The following is a 19918-nucleotide window of genomic DNA, read 5'->3' on the forward strand; positions in this document are numbered from 1 at the left end:
TGGATGGATGGGTAGATGGATGGGTGGATGGATGGATGAGTGGATGGATGGATGGGTGAGTGGATGGATGGATGGATGAGTGTGTAGATGGATGAGTGGATGGATGGATGGATGAGTGTGTAGATGGATGAGTGGATGGATGGAGGGGTGAGTGGATGTATGTATGGATGAGTGTGTAGATGGATGAGTGGATGGATGAGCAGGTGGATGGGTAGACGTGGATGGGTATATGAGCGAATGGGTGGATGGATGGGTGGGTGGAAGGATGGCTATGTAAGTGGATGGATGGGTGAGGGGATGGGTATGTGAGTGGACAGATGAGTAAGTGGATGAGTAGGTGAGTGAATGGGTAGATGGATGGGTGGGTGGAAGGATGGGTAAGTGGATGGATGGGTGGGTGAGTGGATGGATGAGTAGATGGATGGGTAGGCATATGAATGGATAGATGGGTGGGTGGATTAATGAATTGATGGGTGAATGAATGGATGGATGGATGGATGGATGGAGAAATGGATGGATGGGTGGAAGGATGGCTGTGTGAGTGGATGGATGGGTGAGTGGTTACGTAGGTATGTAAATGGGTGGATGGATGAGTGGATGGATGGAGCTTTGTTGAGCCATACTGGTTTTGGGGGGTCTTTCCCCCTCATGAAACTCCCCAAGAGCCAGAATTCTTCTGTTGGATTGTAAGAATGCTACCCAAAGGAGCTCAAAAGGAAAATGAGTTCCAGTGAAGGCAGATATCATGGTGGGATCCCCGAGGGACAGCATACTGAGGGTCAAAACGGGCCCTGAGTCAACCTGGGATCAGGTAGCAAGGCCTTCTCTCGGCCAGGCCTCGGCCTGTGTTTCTCACCCAGAAGACGGGAAAGGGGTGGTCAGAAGAGCCTCTTGCCAGACACACATCTCCATTCTGCTCCTCTCCTGTCTGCTCTTGTCTGCTCCTCAGCATCCACAGCGGTTCCCACCATAACCTTCTGGAGCCTCCTGCACATCTGCCTAACATCTGCTGTTCTAGGGACGCTGGTCCAAGACCAGGCCTCGTCGCTGCCAGGGGGAGCGGGGAAGCTTCAGGAGTCCTGCAGCAGCCTCTCTTGACCTGGGGAGGTCTTGGGCAGACTCTAAGTGCTGGCTTAGCACCTGCTGGGGTGACCACTGGCTCCAGGGGGAGGGGAGCAGCTGCGAACATGCCCACCTATGTTGCTGTGAGGTGCCCCTCAGTGCCACCAGCCTTGTGCATGGAATGTTCATCCCTACCTGGCACTCTACCCAGGCAGCCAGCATGGGGGGCTGGGAGGAGGACATTGTCCTAGAGCTCCCTGTGTACTACTGCTCTCTCCTCACTGCAAGAGAACTGATGAGGAAAGAGCCAGGCTTGGGTGGACGCCAATGGTTTCTGGCCCTCCTGCCACTGCTGGTGGGAACTCACCAAGGCAGCTCTGCCGATGCTGCCTACAGGACACTTTCCTTAGTATTATATTCATTGTTGCTTTTTTTCCAGACATATTCATTGGGTTCCTTTGGCTGGCTTTGGCCGATCAAAAGACTCTGCAGCCCATCGGAAGGCTTAGGAGTCTGAGGCAGTGGCTTTCACTCAAATCTGTTTCCAGTCCAGGAGGTAACTTTAAAATTAAAAAACTGGCCTGGGTGTGGTGGCTCATGCTTGTAATCCCAGCACTTTGGGAGGCTGAGTTGGGCAGACCACGAGATCAGGAGATCGAGACCATCCTGGCTAACACAGTAAAATGCTGTCTCTACTAAACATGTAAAAAATTAGCTGGGCGTGGTGGCATACACCTGTAGTCCCAACTACTCGGGAGGCTGAGGCAGGAGAATCACTTGAACCTGGGAGGTGGAGGTTGCAGTGAGCCAAGAGAGCCGAGATCGTGCCACTGCACTCCAGCCTGGCAACAGAGCGAGACTCTGTTTCAAAAAATAAAAACAAAAACTAAAACAAAAAACTGAGGGTAATTTACATGCTATGAAATGCGTAGGTCTTAGTATGGTCCAGTGAGTTTTGACAAATGTCTGCACCGTTATAGCCACCGCCTAAATTGAGATTAGATCTTTCCCATCTTTCCCAGCTCCCAAGAAAGTTCCTTGAGTCATGGGGAGGCAGAGGAGTGCTGGTGCACCTGGGTGGGTGCTGCCATGCGGAGGTGGATCCAGAACTTACACTTCCACCTTCACAGGGCTCTCGTGACGGCCTCAGCTGGCGCGGGCTCATCACAGCCGTGCTTCTTTGAGCTGAGCCCGGCTGGGAGGGACAGCGCGGGGACAGCCTGCCAGGACAGGGGTCCTGAGGCAGGCAAGGACCGTGAAAAGTCATCTGCTCCACACAGATAACACCCAAATCACTCAGGAAGATTTCCACGCCCTTCTACATAGCAGGCACTGTCCTCAAGAGCTCCCAGCTCCGTGGGAGGCAGGCAGGCTTTTGGCATTCACTTGACAATCTCGTGAACACCTGAGAAAATGCATGTGAGGCTCAGAGGTGGGCATCGCTGTGCCCTAGGCTGTCAGGGAAATGGTGGGGTAAGACCCGTCTCTAGGAGGCTCTAATGACACATCCCGCCAGGAAATTCTCTTCGCTGTTCTGGCCTCAATCCCTCTGCTGCTGTCTGTCCCTGTTTGCCTCCTGTTCTCAAGGTTGCTGGGGACTGCTGAGAGGCCATGCGTCACCGTCATTGGGGCCTGGGCAGCTTTCTCCTGGTGACTAGAATTATCCCACAGCAGGGCTATCCGGGGAATTCTCTTGAAATGTTTGTACCAAGCAAATGTGGGGGTTGCTGGCGAGTGTACTTTTTAAAGTGTGTTATGGTTTCGAGTTATTTCCCTGATGCCCAGGCTGGAAGTGTGTGCTGGGCCCGGAGAGAGGGCTGCAGCCCCAGGATGGGAGCATTAAAAAGTCTTCCCGGAGATGCAGCCAGGCTGGGCAGACGGAGCTCTCAGGGCCAGACGGGGGGGTTTTGAGGGGCGGTGGTCACTCCTGTTGCTGTAACAGGGCCCCAAGGAATGAGTCCCATCCAGCCTCACTGGCTTTTAGGACCCAGAAGCGAAAATGCCTGCTCTGAACTCCTGGAAGCCCTCGGGTCACCAGTAGCCCTGGCGTCCAGAGAGGGGGACTCTCGGTACTCTACTCTGGCTCTTTCCATTTCTCTCCACTTTCCAAAAGTTAGCATCCTATTAAGGTGGCGGTCCCCTCCATGTGTGGCTTAAAGCCAGTCTCGGAGAGCATGTTGGCTGTTCTGCATCCAAATCCCATTTACTAGGGGCCATGCCTCTGCGGGTTCCCACCTGCCATGCTGCCACTGCTCAGGCTGTGCCAAGGCTGGGGGAGTGCAGGGTCCCAGCCCACAGGGGCCTCTGCCTTCACCTCCACCCCATCCACCCCCTGAACCTCCAACCACCTCTGCTACCCCACCCCTGCACCCAGACAGCGGGTGTCCATACCCCTCCCCTGCCCCTGCACCCCACCCTGTCATACCCTCTCCCCCACCTCTCTCCACCTGCACCCCTGTGCCCCTCAACCATCTTTCAGTACCCGTCCCTGTCCCATGCACTCCATTCCCACCTTCCTGCACCCCATCCCTGCCCTAGTGCCCTTTACCCCACCTCCCTACTCTTTGTACCCCTCCCCCACCTTCCTGCACCCCATTCCTGCCCCCTATCTCTTCCCCCACCTCCCCACCCTCTGTACCCCTCCCCAACCTTCCCACCTTCCCACACCCCATCCCTGTCCCCCACCCCTTCCCCAACCTCCCCACCCTCTGCACCCCTCCCGTACCTTCCTGCCTTCCTGCACCCATCCCCACCCCTCTCCCTCACCCCACATCTCCATCCCCTGTTCCCCCTTCCTGCCTCCTTGTGCCCCTGTACCCCACCCCATCCTGGATTGTACACTAGTACCCCTCCTTGTCTCTCAGAAGTCCCCCACATCCCCCAACTCCCTGCACTTCTCTGCTTCCCCCCGGTGTTCCCGACCTCTGCCAGCTGTCCCTCCCATCCTTCAGGAAGGCTACTTCAAGGCCTCGCTTCCAAGCTGGAGAGAAGCAACTGGGAAGTCCCTCTCTTCACCTCCCACCCGACCTGAGCCAGGTAACTCACCTGTGGAGATCCCCCAGAGGGCCAGGAAACAGGATGGGAGGTGAGGAGGGGGATTCGACCCTTAACTGGGCATAGCACCTGGGGAAGCCAGCGTGGGAATGAACCTGAACTATGGAGAGCATGCCACCCTCCACATCCCAAATGGCCCCTGTAAGGACAGACAGCCACCCTCAGAGACGGAGCAGACTTGGGCGGTTCCAAGCCCTCCTCGGGGCCTGCCTAGCTCCCTGTTCAGAGGAACATCATTGACCTCCAGCTCTGCGTGGCCCGTGTGAGTCCTCTTGTGCCTCTGCTGGGTGTGGCTGTCTCAGGCTGTGGCCCTGGCCCAGATACTGGTGTTGGTGACCGTGCCACTAGCCACAGATGCTGCCCCGCAGGCAGGGTTGGGTTCAGTACTTGGTGGGCCTCACTTCCAGCCTGGGTCCTGTCACCGAAGCCCTCAGCTGGGCAGGCCCTCTGGCCTCCTTGCCTGGGCAAGGGAGGGTTTATGTCTCCGAGCTGCTTCTCTGCTCCATGCCTCCTGCTCCTTCAAGCCTCTGCTGTTACCTCCTTCAGAAAGCCGCTCATTCCCCGGCCCATGCCACCCCTCCCTGTGTCCATGGAGCTCTGTGTGGCTTCTCTGCAGTGTATTGTAATTACTGGTTGAAATCATGGCAGTGTGCACTTAGGCTCCCGCCCAGGCCCAGGCACTTTGCTGGTGAGGAACCAAAGGTGATGCTCTACCAGCCTGTGGGTGGGAGCAGTCTGCTTACAGGCAAGCTGCAGAAGTGTAGAGGTTTTCAACTTGCCCAGGACCTCACAGCTCGGGCAGGCAGTGGGGAGGGGACAGTCAGCCCTCAGCCCGCACCCCTTCCACTGCATCTTCTCCCGCCCTGTGTGGCTGCCAGCTTCCCCACCAAGACCCTGAACTGCTGAGGAAACGGGCCCCACCACCTAGGCTGCCAATGTTTGTTGGATACTTTAAGGAAATACAGTGGCCTCTTAGACTTCCTACAGACTCTCTCATTTTAATTAATATTTATTTATGTATGAGATATGAGATGGGGTCTTGCCATGTTGCCCAGGCTGGCCACAACTCCTCTGCTCCAGTGATCCTCCTGCCTCAGCTTCCTATGTAGCTGGGATTACAGGCATGCACCACCGTGTCCAGCTTCCCCACTTTTAGATGGAAGAGCTGGTCTGGGTCACCTTCAGAGTGTCCTGTCCTTCCCCATTTCCTCCCGCAGCCCAGTTGTGTTTTCCTCTAGAGCCAAGGAGCCCTGCCGAGGCGGGTGTGTGACGGGGGGAGGGAAAGGGTTTTTCCACCAATTGAACTGGGCCTCCAGGTGAACCTCAGGATTTTCATCTTTCTTTCTTTCTTTCCATCCATTTATCTAACAGATATTGAGAACCTAGGATTCATCAGGCATTTGGTTTATGGTAGCGAACAAGACAGGTATTTCCTGGCCTTCACAGACCATGACTAAGTAAAGTAGCAAATGAAGACATAATCATAACTCACAACAAATGCCAGGCAGCTGTGACAGAAAGTGACCGGGAACTGGGGCTGGGGGCTCCTTCAGCTTGGGTGGTCAGGGAAGGACTCTCACTGAAGATTGAAGACCCCACGTGTGGGGTCTGGGAGATGCAATGGGGCCAGCAGCCAGGCAGGGAGGTGGCGGGTGAGAAGTTCTGGATGAGACAGGGTAGGGGGAGAACTCGGTCCCTGGGAAGCCGGGATCCTGCAGGACCTCTGCAGCATCTGACGCTCTCCTTCTGGAAATGCTCTTGAGACGGTTTGGATATGTGTCCTTTCCAATTCTCATGCTGACATCGTTCTCCAGTGTTGGAGGTGGGGCCTGGTGGGAGGTGATTGGATCCTGGGGGCAGATCCCTCACGGGCGATTTGGCACCATCCCCTTGGTGATGAGTGAGCTGTCCCTCAGTTCATGTGAGATCTGGTTGTTTAAAAGAGGGTGGTGTCTCCCCCATCTCCCCTCTCTCTTGTTCCCCACTCTTGCCCTGTAATGCACCTGCACCCACACCCCCACCTTCTGCCACGAGTGGAAGCTTCCCGAGACCTCACCAGGAGCAAATGCTGACGCTGTGCTTCCTGTACAGCCTGCAGAACGGGGGGCCGATTAAACCTCTTTTGTTTATAAATGACCCAGCCTCAGGCATTTCTGTATGGCAGTGCAAGAGCAGCCTAACGGGGCTCTCTTCTTCGGGATCTTGTGGTATTTCTCAGCCTTGTCTTCCTTCTTTTGGGGGCTCCTCCTCATCCCTCCTCACAGGACTTTCTCTCCCACTGCTGCCTTCTGGCGTGTCCCAGCGTGACCCTTTCTCTCCTGGCATGTCCTGATGTGACCCTTTCTCTCCTGGCGTGTCCCAGTGTGACCCTTTCTCTCGTGGCGTGTCCCAGTGTGACCCTCACCACCTCCGTAATCTGCTCTCATCCCATCTTCTCACTTGGTGGTCTCGTCCATTCCTCTGCTCCAGCCATCATTCATATTTTTTTTGTAATCCCCATGCTATCTATTGCTGTGTAAGAGATCATCCCCACATTTAATGGCTTTAGACAACAATCATTTATTAGCTGATGGTATCTGAGGTTCGGGAATCTGGGAGGGGCTCGGCCAGGTGCCTGGCTCAGTATCCCTTCAAGTTGCAGTTGACATGTTGGCTGGGGTGCAGGTACGGGAAGGCTCGACTAGGGCTGGAGGGTCTGCTTCTAAGCTAGTCTCTCTCTCTCATCAGAGGGCCTGCTTCCAAGCTGGTCTCTCTTGCAGCTGCTGGCTATGGTCTCGGTTCCTCTCCAGGCGGGCCTCTTTGTAGGGCTGTCTCAGTGTCCTCACGGCAGGGCAGCTGACTTCCTCCACAGTGAGAGAAAGATGGAGGTCTTTTAAGACCTAATTTTGAAATTGATGAACCTTCACTTCTGCGGAATTCTACTGGCCACACAGACCAGTGCTGGTATGACCGGGGGTGGAGGTGGGGAACGACAATTCCGGGCACCAGGAGGTGAAGACACAGGGGCTGTCTTGGAGCCCGCCTGCCACAGTTCCCAGTGCAGACAGGATTCTCTCCCGCTTAGATGCCAGCACCACCCCCGACCAGCCACCTTCCCGGACATCCCAGGGGCTCTTCAAACTCAGCATGTCCAGTGTGAGCTCAGCGCACACTTGTTTGTTTGTTTTTGAGACAGAGCCTTGCTCTGTCATCCGTGCTGGAGTGCAGTGACATGATCTTGGCTCACTACAACCTCCGCCTCGGGTCCATGCAATTCTCCTGCCTCAGCCTCCCGAGTAGCTAGGATTACAGGTGTGTGGCACCACACTCGACTGATTTTTCGTAGTGTTTTAGTAGAGACGGTGTTTCACCATGTTGGCCCGGCTAGTCTCGAACTCTGGACCTCAAGTGATCTGCCTGCCTTGGCCTCCCAAAGTGCTGGGATTATAGGCATGAGCCACCACACCCAGCCTTGTGCCATTTTTAACATAGGAAAAGGTGTAAGGAATAGCAGAGTGGGCTGCAGGTAGTGATGTGGCAAAGGACACCCTCGCCAAGCTGAAGGCCCCTGCACTGTAACTTGTCTGATACCACGGTCTCCCAAGCCCACCTCCTTCCTCCTCACCTTATCACAAACTGACCCCCTATTTATGCTGTTGGACAAACCCGAAACCTGGGAGGTGGCTTTCGTCTTTCTCACCTCCCATGTGGGTGGGACTGGTCACCAAGCCCTGGCGTTCACAGTCACTCGATGGGATCACCTGTGCCGCCTCCCCGCTAAAGCTCCTGCCTTGGTTTTTCCCCTCTACCTGGCCCACACCGGCACCAGAGCATGCTTCTTAGCACCCAAATCTGCATCGTCCGCTGCTTAAAATTCCTCAAACAGTTTTTAAAGTCCTTGGCACAGTGTTGAAGGTCCTTCCTGATCTGGTTCCTGACTTCCATGTCTGACCTCCTCTCCTGGTACCCCCAGTCCCAAACTTCCTCTATTTTTTGGATTCCCTAGATGGCATGTCCCCTACCTCTTCTGTCCAAGGCTCTGCACCTGCCTTCCTCTCTCCTCCCTTGCCCTCCCCTCTCCTCTGTGATTCACTCCAGGGTCAGTCACCCACCCTAGGAAGCCAGAACACCCTCCCCTGGGAGTAGTACGTCTGCTTAGACTCCCAGACACTGTCACCCATGTCTGTCTATCGGCGCCTCACTTGCTCATGCACTCACTCAGGGATGTTTACTTAGCACCTGGGGTGCGCCAGGCACCGTTCTTGAGGTTAGCCGTGGCACTGAGAAAAAGCAGGCGCCGACCTTCTAGAGCTTGCCATCTCGTAGGAACCCGTACCCCACCTCTCCTGGGGCTGTGGTTTACCTGTTCCCGTTCTCTACACTGCAGCCTGCTCAGAGAACAGGGGCACCTGGTGTTCCCAGCTGTGCCCCTGTATCCATGCGGGAGGGACTCATGGATGTTTAGCACATGAATGGTGCTCTCTGGAAGGGCCAGAACCTGGAAACTAGATGAGTTGCTTGAAACCCAAGTGGCCTAGCAAGTCAGCCATAGCTGGGCTGAGGATGCGCTGCTGTTGTATTTTGGGGAACGTGTCTGGTTTGGGGCCTGGGGTACTCCCTACCACTGGGCTCAGACTCATGGCCAGGGTTCCAGCCCCTAGCCCAAGGAGCCCGGTCAGGCAGTCTCCAGCCTCTCCTCCAGAAACTGTTCTCCCGACCTTGGGGGAAAATTGCTTCCCAAATTACAGCCCTCCACTTTGCAAGCTTTAAACACAGCACCGAGGACACATAAATTACAGAAGGCCCTTCCCTTTCCCGTTGGATACGTTGAATAATGTAACATTTCAACAATACCAAAAGGTACACTGTATTATTAAAACACACTGGTATTAAAAAAGAAGTGCTGCTACAGTAAAATTGTCACCGACTCCCACCAGATGCCAGAAGAATGAAACCCAAATTATTTTCGCCGGAGACAGGATTCAGAAGGCATGAGGGGAGCCAGGAATTAAGCTGGTTTCACAAGAGTGGCTTAAAAACAGGTGAAGGAGGTTCATTTATTCCGAGTATTGCATATTCCCTCTAATCGTTTCTGCTAAAATGAGGTGCTCCATCCATGTTGGTTTCGTCTTGGTTAAAAAAAGAGCAAGTTTTACTGTCTTAGTTCAAGACCCATTTTAAACTCTGATTGTGGTTAGGAGCTTGTGTTTGGGGCGGTGCAGAGGCTGAGGAGTAATTGGGGCGAAGAGAAACGGAAGAGAACAGAGCCAGCAGCCTTGAAAGGTATCACGAGAGGGATTAACCAGAAAAGATGGTAGACGTGGGGCCACTGGCACCCTGGGAGAAGCTGGCTTAAGACAAAAAGGAGGAAGAGCAGTGCCTCACGGACCTGCACCTGGGCAGGCTCCAGACCGCTGCACGCCCGAGGAAATGCTGCAGGTGGCAGGGTGCGCAGCTCCAGGGCATTTGGAGAATTCCGTTCTTTTAAAAAACGAATGTTGGACCGGGCGCAGTGCCTCACACCTGTAATCCCAGCACTCTGGGGGCTACGGTGGGCGGATGGCTTGAGCTCAGGAGTTCAAGACCAGCTTGGGCAACATGGTGAAACCCCATCTCACAAAAAATACAAAAATCAGCCAGGCGTGGTGGTGCACGCCTCTAGGCCCAGCTACTTGGGAGACTGAGGCGGGAGGATTGCTTGAGCCTGGGCAGTGGAGGCTGCAATGAGCCGTGTTCACGTCACTGCACTCCAGCCTGGGCGGCAGAGTGAGACCCTGTCTCAAAAAATAAAGAATGTTAAATCCTTAGCACTGCTCTGATTCTTTTTCTCCACTTTCTTCCAGGCGGATGGGAAGGCTAAAACATTCCCCTTTCTGCAATAAAATGAACCAGCATAGGCGCAGTTTGGGGAGAAAAGCCCAGTTCTCAAATGCGCCAGTTCAGTCCTCTGAGATTTTGCAAATGCCATTTTCTGAGTCTCTCCAGGAAGCCAAATAAGAATGTGGGCATGTTTCTGGTGATATCGATATCTTCATTAAAAAAAAAAACAGATGAGCAAAATGCAATCATCCAGACTTGATTTTGGATGATGATAGGGTCCTTCCTTGGGAGCCCTTGGTCTCAGAGTCCCCTCTGCTCTGTCCCTAAATGGCTCCTCCACAAGCCCATGTCTGACTGTCACAAAGAGGCCTGTGGCTCTGGTGGTCCTTCAGAGGTCACTGGAGTCCTTGGGGTATTCCCAGAAAGTGCAGCTGTGATTTAGTGCAAAGCCCTTTGTGTCTTCTTTCTGTGTCTTGTGCGGGGAGCAGGGAAGGTGACATCTGAGGCACTTTGGGCAGGGATGGGGTTGCTGCCGCACCTTGTTGAATGCCCGTCACCTGGGCCTGCATCTGGCGCACAGCAGGCACTTCCTGTGAGTTGATGGGAAAGGCTCAGGGATAGTCAGCATGTCCAGGTCACACAGTGATGGGCCGGGAGGAGAACCCAGGGCTGTGGGTCCTGCTCCAAGCTTTTCCCTGGCCATCGCCTGAAATGTTCCAAGGCACGCCAGGCTGTTGCAGAGCATGGAGTGTAGGATGGCCTGAGCAGAGAAGCAGCCTCAGAATTCAAGTCCTGCACGGGCAGGGCCGCATTTGCCCAGAGAGGGGCCATCGTCTCATTCCCCCATGTGCTTTCTGTCAGCTGGCCCAGGGAGGGGTGAGTGAGACTGGGTGGCTCCGCCTCTCTGTGGTCCTCATCTTGAATCCCATAAATGAAGCCACGTCCTCAGATGACCCTTAATTTATAAAGGACTAGAGATGTCCCCAGCCTGTCCTTGCGTCCTGAAGTCTAAGTGTGCCCTTCTATTTGGAGATCTGGGAAAAAGCAATCCAGGGTGTCTGCTTGGCTGTCGGTCCTCCCTGCATGGATGCTGTGAACGTGAGGGTCTCGGGATGCCTGGGCTCTTAGGTGGGCTCCGTCTGTTTGCTTTGCCATGCAGAATGAGAAGGTCATTCCACCTCACCCCCACCTCTGGGAGCCTGAGACCATCCCGTGGTCAGATGCAAAGCAGCGACAACTTCCTCTTGATCTCACTTGGCGTTCAGGTCTCCTAGGAATTTGCATCAGAAGCGTTCCCCAGCCCCGCGCCGCTCCCCCAGATAGCCTGCCTTCTTTGCAACATTCATTTCACCAGAACTGCTGGGCGTCGAGAGTGTGCTGGCACTGTCCAGGTGCTGGAGCATGAAGGCGGGCACACGCTGACGGGGCTGAGGACGAGGATGAGGATGGTGATTTGGCCAGGCTCTCCCCTCCCCCATCCAGCACATTCTTTCCTAGCTGTGCTTGTCCCTTGCTTCTGGCCCCCACGGCCTTAGCAACATCTTGGTCAACACAAGCCCACACTTCTGACCAAAGGTGACTCGTGAGTCCAAGGTCATCATGGCCAGCCGGGGCAGGTCATCTGACTCCTGCCTTCTCTGCCCTTCCAGGGCCTGCCGTCCTCGCCTCCTTTCACCTGGCCAGCACGTCTCTCCTGGGCTATCTGCCTGTGGCTTCTGCTCTAGCTGCCTCGTGTACCTCGTCCACACCTCTGCCACAGCCCTCCCCAACCCTCCCCTTCCAGGCTGGGTGAACGTGCCAGGTCTCCAGGGGCCTCCCTCCCTTCTCTTCCCTCCCTCGGTCTCTCACGCCTTCCCCTACCTCCATCTCCTTTTGTGTGTCTGTACTTTGGGAGGCCAAGTTGGGTGGATCACCTGAGGTCAGGAATTCGAGACCAGCCTAGCCAACGTGGGAAACTCCATCTCTACTAAAAAATAAAAAAATGAGCCAGGCATGGTGGTGGATGCCTGCATCCCAGCTACTTGGGAGGCTGAGACAGGGGAATTGCTTTAACCCAGAAGGCGGAGGTTGCAGTGAGCCGAGATCATACCATTGCACCCAGCCTGGGCAACAGAGTGAGACTCTGTCTCAGAAAAAAAAAAAAAAAAAAGATACTTTATAGAAGTCTAGATGTTTATTTTTCCATCTTCTCTTTCCAGTGATAAGAATCTGAGAGGAGGCCTTTGGGGGGCAGAGCACCAGGGGCTGCCCAATCCTTGTTCTGCCTCTGGAGCAGTGCCGGCTGGCTCCACAGCAGACTGGAGCTGCCAGTCTGAGCGCAGGGAACAGGAAACTGGCCAGCTGCAGATGGGGGCGTGGGGGTCTTTAAAATCCTTCTCTGGGACTGAGGCCCCCCTCCAAGCCCCAGCGACAGCCCTCACCCTAGGCAGTACCCTCCTCACGCTTCCCAGATCTTCTGGGGGTCCTGCTACCCATGGCCAGCCTTCTGGGGGTGCTTAAGCCTCTCCCTGGACTCCTATATTATTTGGCGTCCCTGTCATTATAGCAAGGGGATTAGGTCCTGAAGAAGCAAAGCTGGTGTTGGGTAGGGTCGGGGATGGCCTGCCTGTGCTCATGTGCATATGTGATAATGCGTACATATGTGAGATTGGGTGCACACGTGTGTGTAGGGGACAGGATGGGGTCTCGGAATTCCCCACCTGACCTCCCAGGAGAGGAGGAGGGGAGGGGGAGTTGAGGAGGCCGCAGACTTTTCCCCTTGCAGGTCAACAGTGGAGCGTCCCTGTGGCTCTGCGGTGCCCTGAGTGCTGAGCTCAGCTCCTGGTGAGGGGCAGCAAATACGGCTTCGAGAACGAGGAGGACGCGGCTCAATCCCGAGACAGACTGGACCCTGTTGTCCCAGCAAGTGGGGGAATGGCAGGCTGTGGTCTGGACCAGGCCCCGCCCTCCCTGGTCCCTGCCCCCCTCCCCCGCCCCTGGGCTGCTCGCCCTGAGAAGCCACCTGCAGCCCTCCCCGCAGCCCCTGACTCTGCTCCCACCCCTGCCGGGCTGGGGGCCTTGAGAGCCTTCAAGGGGACTTGGTCACTGGACCTTTTGCCTCCCACCACGGTTCCACTCCTTCTGGCAGCTGCGAGCCTAAGGGCGAGCCCTGAGGTCCCCTAAACCCTGAGGCACCAAGGGGTGGGGGCTGGGGTGCAGGGGTGCATGCGGAGGGAGCCGTAGGCCAGCGTTCCATGGGTGATGGATGGTGGGAAAAACGTGCCGTTACCATCGGGGACAAGCTGTTAAGTTATCTCCCACTCAGCTCGGGTCGAGGAAAACCAAACCAGGCTGGGCCCATCGGTGGGGCTGGGACACAGCGCCTTTGTGGAGCCAGCGGCACGGGAGGGGTGCAGGGCGCACAGGCCTCCTCTATGGCTCCAGGACTGGGCCCGCGGGGGGTTGGGGAGGGTTACAGCAGAGCTCCTGGGGACTCGCCAACCGCAACACCAAGGAGGCTCCAGCCCAGGCAGAGGTGGCTACGCTGGGGTGGTGCCCGCCTTTCCGATTCGGGGCCTGTGGATCGCTCCCGTCTCCATCCTCTAAGCAAGAGGCTGTAGATGGGGCTGGGCATGACCAGTTAAAATGAAATAACTTCTACCACGATCTTGGCTTGCAAGGTGCAGCAGAGAGGTTTGTGGGCGCCCAGGCACCCCCTTTAGCTCAGCCTCTGGGGGGAAGTGAAGGTATTTGCCCCTAGAGAAGGTGGCCTGCGTTTCGGGCATGACACTTAAAGATCTCTGTGCTGGGAGGGGAGCGGTGGGGTTGGGGCTTCCCTTGGGTTCCTTCCTGATGTCTCCCCTGCTGTCTTTGTTCCCTCCAATTCCTCCCCATCTCTTTCAAGGGTTTAGGCTCCCTGGCCCTGGACCAGCTGCCAGGCTGGGCAGCATCGGTGTCCATGTGGCCCTGGGGAATGACTCGGGATCCCCAGGGATGGCCTCTGTTTCCATTCCTTCCTGTGGGGCCACCCCTGCCAGGGCTGATCTGGGGAGGGCCTCTCCGCCCACCTGGAAGGCAAGATCACTGACGAGCCAGGAAGGGTGACGCCCGGCAAACAGCCCTACCTCCCCAGGTGCTCCTCCTGCCCAGGCCCTGGGCGGCCTCTGCTTTGGGGGTGTGGGAGAGAGCAGGGGCAGGAGTCTCCCTGGGCCATCTGCCTCCATGCTGGCTCTGGGAGCCCTGTCTGGGGAGGAGGCCACATTGAGAGTTAGAGCAGATGCTTTGGAATCACCTCCAGGGCCAGAAGGGCATCCTATCATTTCCCTGAAAGCCCCAGGGGGACCAGGAGAGACTGGAGGGCTTTCGGAAGCTTATGTCCCTCCGGTCATTGGAGCAGCTGGAAGCTGGGGCTATGTGACGGTGCGGTCTCCAGGCTTGGAGGGGGCTAGGCCGCAGAGCTTCCATCCCCTCCAGACTTCCCTGCCCAGGGCCTGGCACAGTGTGAGTTCCAGCCCTTGCCTTTTGTGCTCCTGCTGAGAATCAAGCACTGAGGTCACAGAGAAGCCTGCCGCCTGCTTTCCCTCCCCACCAGTCAGCACCCCTTCATGGGACCCCTTCCCACCCAACCTGGGCTGCCTGCCACCTCCACCCGAGTCCACTGCCCAGGTCCCCTGCCCCCAGGCCCTCCTCCAGACACCTCCCTGGCTGCATTTCATCCATGGAGTCATTGATATTAGTCACACTTTTGCCACTGAAAAGCGGCTCCCACGTCCAGCAGTGGGCAGCGGGCTTGGCATTGATGGTTGCTGAAAAGGCAGGTGTCCCAGGTATTTCTCTGCTGTGGGGGCGGTTCAGGGACACACAGCCCAGCCACTCTCTGGCCACCCCATCTCATGACTCTACCTCAGCAGCCGTCTCTCGGGCCGATCACAGTGGATCTCCCCCACCGTTTCTGTGTCCTGTCTGGCCGATGGCACACACACTGTTTGGGCTGGAGTAAATTCAGCAAGAAGAAGACTTCCCAGGCTCGGGTGCCTCCTGCCCCCTGGCAGCCCTCACCAACTACACAAACAATCCCCTGGCCCCCTCCATTTCCTGGGAATTCCTGCTCTCCATTGTGATGGTGGGATGCGATTCTAAATCCAGAAGTATTAACAGGGGAGTAACTTTTGTGGGCTCATTCGTTCATTCATTTACTTATTCACAAAAATATGGAGCGAACCCCAGCTATGTGCCAGGCACATCTTGGGCACGGGGGATTCGGCACTAAATCCAGCAGATGTGAGTGCCTGCCCTCATGGAGACTGCATTCCACTGGAGGCAAAGCGGGATCCCAGCACGTCCACCCGAAATCAGACGTGCTGAGTCCCCAGGAGGAGATTCATGGGGGAAAGGAGAAGGGGATGCCACAGGGATGGTGGTTATTTTGATGGGGTGTTCTATTCCTGGATGGCCTTGGAAAGGTGCCTTATGTACACAGCACTGAGGCAGGGAGGGAGGGAAGGCATGAACCCTGCAATTGTGCAGTAAAGAGCATTCCGTGCAGTGGACGTGCAAAGGCGTGGTGCAGGGGTGGGGTGGGGTGGGGGGGCATGTGCCTGCATGGAGGGATGGCCAGGAAGCCAGTGGGGCTGCAGGGAAGAGAGGGAGTTTGCCAGGAGAGGGGGCCAGACTGCCAAGAGCCCTGCAGGCAAAGGAAGGCTGACCATGAAGCTATCTGTGAGCACATGGGCCCCACGTCAGGCCTTGCATCTTATTTTCTTTCTTTTCTTCCCCCTGCTCCCCCTGAGATGGAGTCTTGCTCTGTGTCCCAGGCTGGAGTGCAGTGGCACGATCTCAGTTCACTGTAACCTCTGCCCCCTGGGTTCAAGCGATTCTCCTGCCTCAGCTTCCCAAGAAGCTGGGAGTACAGGTGCCTGCCACCACACCCAGGTAACTTTTGTATTTTTAGTAGAGACAGGGTTTCACCGTGTTGGCCAGTCTGGTCTTGAACTCTTGACCTCAGGTGATCTACCTGCCTCGGCCTCCCAAAGTGCTGGGATTACAGGCGTGAGCCACCACACCCGGCTGCATCTTGTTTTCTTAGGAAGTCCCCCAAATCATATAAGCCAGATTCACCTGGCTTGCAGGCCACTGAAGCAACTTTAAGCATTTCTTCCAAATGACACAGGACACCAGTGGAAGGCCGTGTCGCCAGATCAGGACAGTGACATTATCTGATGAATATTTTTAAGAGAGAGGGACATAGTCGCTGGGGGAGGGCAGACAGTGGCGGGTCCTGGAATCTCGGCTGGATGGGGAGGAAGCGGAGAGGCGATGGGGCGGGGCCCGCGTGGCTGAGTGGAAGAGCGGCTGGGGTTGGGGACCCGTGGCAGTGGGCGGGGAGTGGGCAGACCGGGATGACTGCGCCGTGGCTGGTTGGCAATCGGGTCCCAATGATGTGTTTTCTACAAGGTTCCTTTTACACCCCTGGGGCACACAAAGCAAAGTGCCCTTTGGAGGGCACTGATCCCTGGTGGCAAACAGTTGGCTTTGAAGCTGTGCCCTCCCTTGTTTATTAACACCAAATGTTTGTTTTAGATCAAAAGGAAGGTGTTTCCTTCGAAGGCAATTTTTTTTACTTGCTGCTTTTCCTCCTGCAGGTTGAAATTCTGTCTGTGAGAACCTAACCTTCTTCCTGTGATACCTGCTCTTCCCTGGTGACCCTCCTTGCCAAGGACCATCCAGAAACAGCCCCTCTGGGGCCTCCCTGTACAGCAAAGTGACCTCACCTCCCACTACGAGGTAAGACGGCCTCATGTGTCCACCACACCCATCCCCAGAGTTTGCATTTGTGGAGGAAACACGTTCTAATGCTGCGATTTTATTTTACAGAAAGGGTTGTGGGCTGGGGGCATCCTGTGCTGGTCTCCAGTTTTCAGGTCATGGTGTCTGTGGGGTAGGACGGGGAGTGTTGACAGATGCAGGAAGGTATGGGGTAGAGTTTTTAAGGAGTGACATTCTTACCCTGAAGCCAATCAGTCTGGCTGTAGGACAGTTAGACCTGGAAGGAGGGTGGGCAGGGCGTGGGGGTCCGTTGTCTGGCGTTAGCAAAGATGCCATAGAGGCCAAGGTCGGACCTGACTCTCCCCACATGGTTCTTGCCCTGCTGTCCAGATTGCCCCGCAGCCCAGGGTGGGCCCTGAAGCCTTTGTGTGGCTCTAGAAGGGATGGCATGATGGCTCCGTACCCGCCCCCAGAGGGTGACTGCAGTTCACCTCTGACACTCACCGCCGGAGTCAGCATCAGGCTCCACAGGGTTTGAGCAAAGCGCTCTGTAAGACGGCTCTCAGGGCCACCTGCACTTGTGACCAACGGCAAATTCGGAGGTTCCCAGGATCCCTCAGTTTTGATAATTTGCTGCAGTGATTCACAGAACTAAAAAAAAAAAAAAAGCAGTACACTAAAAATGAAATTTTTGTGATAAAGGATACACACAGGGTGAGGCCAGGCAGCATGCTGGGCAGGAAGCACCTACCCCGGTTCCCCGTGGAGTTAGGATGCGCCACCTTGCTGCTTCGCCCCCGACTTCACCAACCGAAAGCTCCCCGAGTCACGTGACTGAGCTGTCTCCTGAGGTGGGGAGTGAAATTTCCAACCCTTTAATCACCTGCACTGCAGGCCTCACACCTGAAGCTTCCTAAGGTTCACTGTGAGCTGCCAGGTCAGCACAATGTCAGGTGTGGTCAGACGTGGCTTGTTATGAAGAACAAAAGATGCTCCTATCCCCTGAAACTCCAGAGGTTTGAGAGATCACCCCCCAGGAACCAGGGACAGACACCAGGTGAATTCTTTCCTAAACTGCCGTGGGGTTCCGTGCGGCCCATTCCCTGCTGATAGCCAGCACAGAGCTGGGGGTCAGCCACCCCGGACAGGGAGGACTGGAGCCTGATGAGGCAGGCAGGCTTGTGGGATGACCCTTTCTGTGCTGAGCAGATGATGCTGAAGAGAACCCTGGGCAAAGAGACCAGAGGCTGGGACACAGGTGGGTCCCTCCAATGCCCATCAAAGATGCCCTTTCCAGTGCCCACAGGATTGGAAATTTCCACCCATGGGCTGGTGCATCTCCAGACATGCGCGGCTTGTTTCTCTCTGGTGAGGGCCATGGGTGCTCATCTCTGCTCCAGGGCTCCCCGGGGTCTTCTTGGCATAGCTCATCGATCCAGACTGTCCGGCATTATTCATTCCACAGTCGTGAGCCCCGATCTGCTGAGCCCTTTTTGGGGTGCTGGAGACGCAGCGGAGACAAGGTCAAGCCTCGGCCCTCATGGTGCTTATATTTTAGCAGGGACGCAGAGGATAAATGTATGCCAGGCGCCGACGAGGCTGTGAAGTTAAATGCAGTGCGCTAAGACCACAGGGAACGGTGGGGGCTGCGGCTTGTGCAGGGCAGAAGGGCAGCCCTCGGGTGCTGATGCTGTGCTCTGAGATGGAAGGAAGGGAGGGAGGACCCCGGGAGGTCTGAGGGGATAGCATTCCAGGCAGAGGGAACAGCCAGTGCCAACGTGCGGAGGCAGCAAGGGGCGGGCGTGCTGGAGAAGTAGCCAGAGGGCTGGCATCCCAGGGCCCGGGGGCTGTGCAGGTGGAGGGTCCTCGGCTGGGTGCAAAGGCCCTTAGGTTGGGGATGAGGATTTTGGATTTTGTCTTAAGGGTTGTGGGAGCCACTGCAGCGCTCTGAGCGAGGGATTGATTGGCCTGATTTGAGTCGTAAGAAGATGTTGCGCCTTCTGTGAGGGGGAGGAGTGGAAGCTGGGACGACCGAGAGACCCACTGTCCCACTCTGTCCCTGGGAGCACTGGCTCTGCCACGGACCCAGGAGGAGAGGAGTGGTGGATCTGGGCCCACGTCTGAGATTAGCCCTTCAACAACTCCCTCTGCTGAAACAGCTGTCACCCCATTCCCTAAACCATTAGGGACCCCTCAGGGAACCCAGAAGGGAAGGCCATGCACCCCAGCCTGTACCGGGATAGAGACGCAGCAATGTGACTGCTTAGAGGGCAGGAATCCCACCGAGCTTTCTGGCTTCTTCCACCCTGGGCTCTCTGCAGTGTCGTGGTGAAGGCAGTGCCAGTGTGACATCGCCACGGCTCCCGGTCAGGTCACTCTGTGCCGAGGTCACCATGCTTGCAGGGTCTCTGAGAAAATGTCTGTCGGACACAAGGTGTGGGGCTGGCCCCGGTGCAGGACGAGCAACCCCTGAGATCGTACTCCGTCTCTGGAACCTCAGACGCCGAGTTCCAGGAAGATGTGGGTAGCCGTGTCCTCAGGGGACGGCTGCGGAGGGCAGATGTGCTCAGCCGGTGACAGTAGCCTCAGCTCCTGAGCTCCTCTGAAAACACCACTTCTGCTGCCTCCTTGAAGGAGGCGGCAGGGCCCAGCCTCACCTTTCTGTGGATCTCATAACCTGTGTCCCCCAAATAGGTAAATCCTCGGGGTCATCAGCCGTGAAAGCATAAGACCAGCCCACCCCCGAGGGAGGGTCTGGGAAGTCCAGGGCTTGGTGGGGTCACCCCACAAGCTCTTCTGGGCCTGAGCTGCTTCCCCTGGTGCATTCACTGTCCAGCCTCTTGTTGATTCAGGAGGTGCTCTCTGAATTGCAAAGTGAGGAATCTGCATTTGAGAGTCTTCCCTTTCTAGAAGGGTGAGGTCAAGGGGAGAGGGGAAGCCCCTCTGAGCAAAGAGCAATGCGGCCTGAGGACTGTGTGTGGCTTTGAGGCTCTGTCTGCCTTTTAATCACCTTCAGGAGGGTAGGTGGCAGATGTCTGAAGGAAGAGGGCCAGGTAACACGAATCCGAGGTCCGGTGTGCCTGGCTCTGCACCTCTGCAGACACCCTCCTGCCCCATGTGGTGCTGGGTTCTTCTCCCTGTGGCCTGGACATGGGCTTCAGAGAAGGGGCTGCCAAAACCACCCCTTGGGCCACCAGAGCTCTGGCACATGGATGCCTTCCGTGGCTCAGAGGAATGTCACTAGAGGAAGGGGCTTCCA

At 56.1% G+C, this 19918-nt stretch overlaps 1 protein-coding gene across 7 annotated transcripts in view; it reads left to right on the forward strand.

The window, feature by feature from the left end:
• Positions 1-19918, forward strand: part of RBFOX3 (RNA binding fox-1 homolog 3) — a 512287-nt gene that overhangs the window by 108574 nt on the left and 383795 nt on the right. For all 7 annotated transcript variants that reach the window (XM_032241461.1, XM_032241463.1, XM_032241466.1 and 4 more), the window contains exon 2: positions 16536-16677. The gene's annotated coding sequence lies outside the window, so the exon portion shown is untranslated. The remainder of the gene's footprint in view (positions 1-16535; positions 16678-19918) is intronic.

The sequence above is a fragment of the Sapajus apella genome, unplaced genomic scaffold (genome assembly GCF_009761245.1).
Source record: "Sapajus apella isolate SASKATOON/1434 unplaced genomic scaffold, GSC_monkey_1.0 scaffold48, whole genome shotgun sequence".
Lineage (NCBI taxonomy): Eukaryota > Metazoa > Chordata > Mammalia > Primates > Cebidae > Sapajus > Sapajus apella.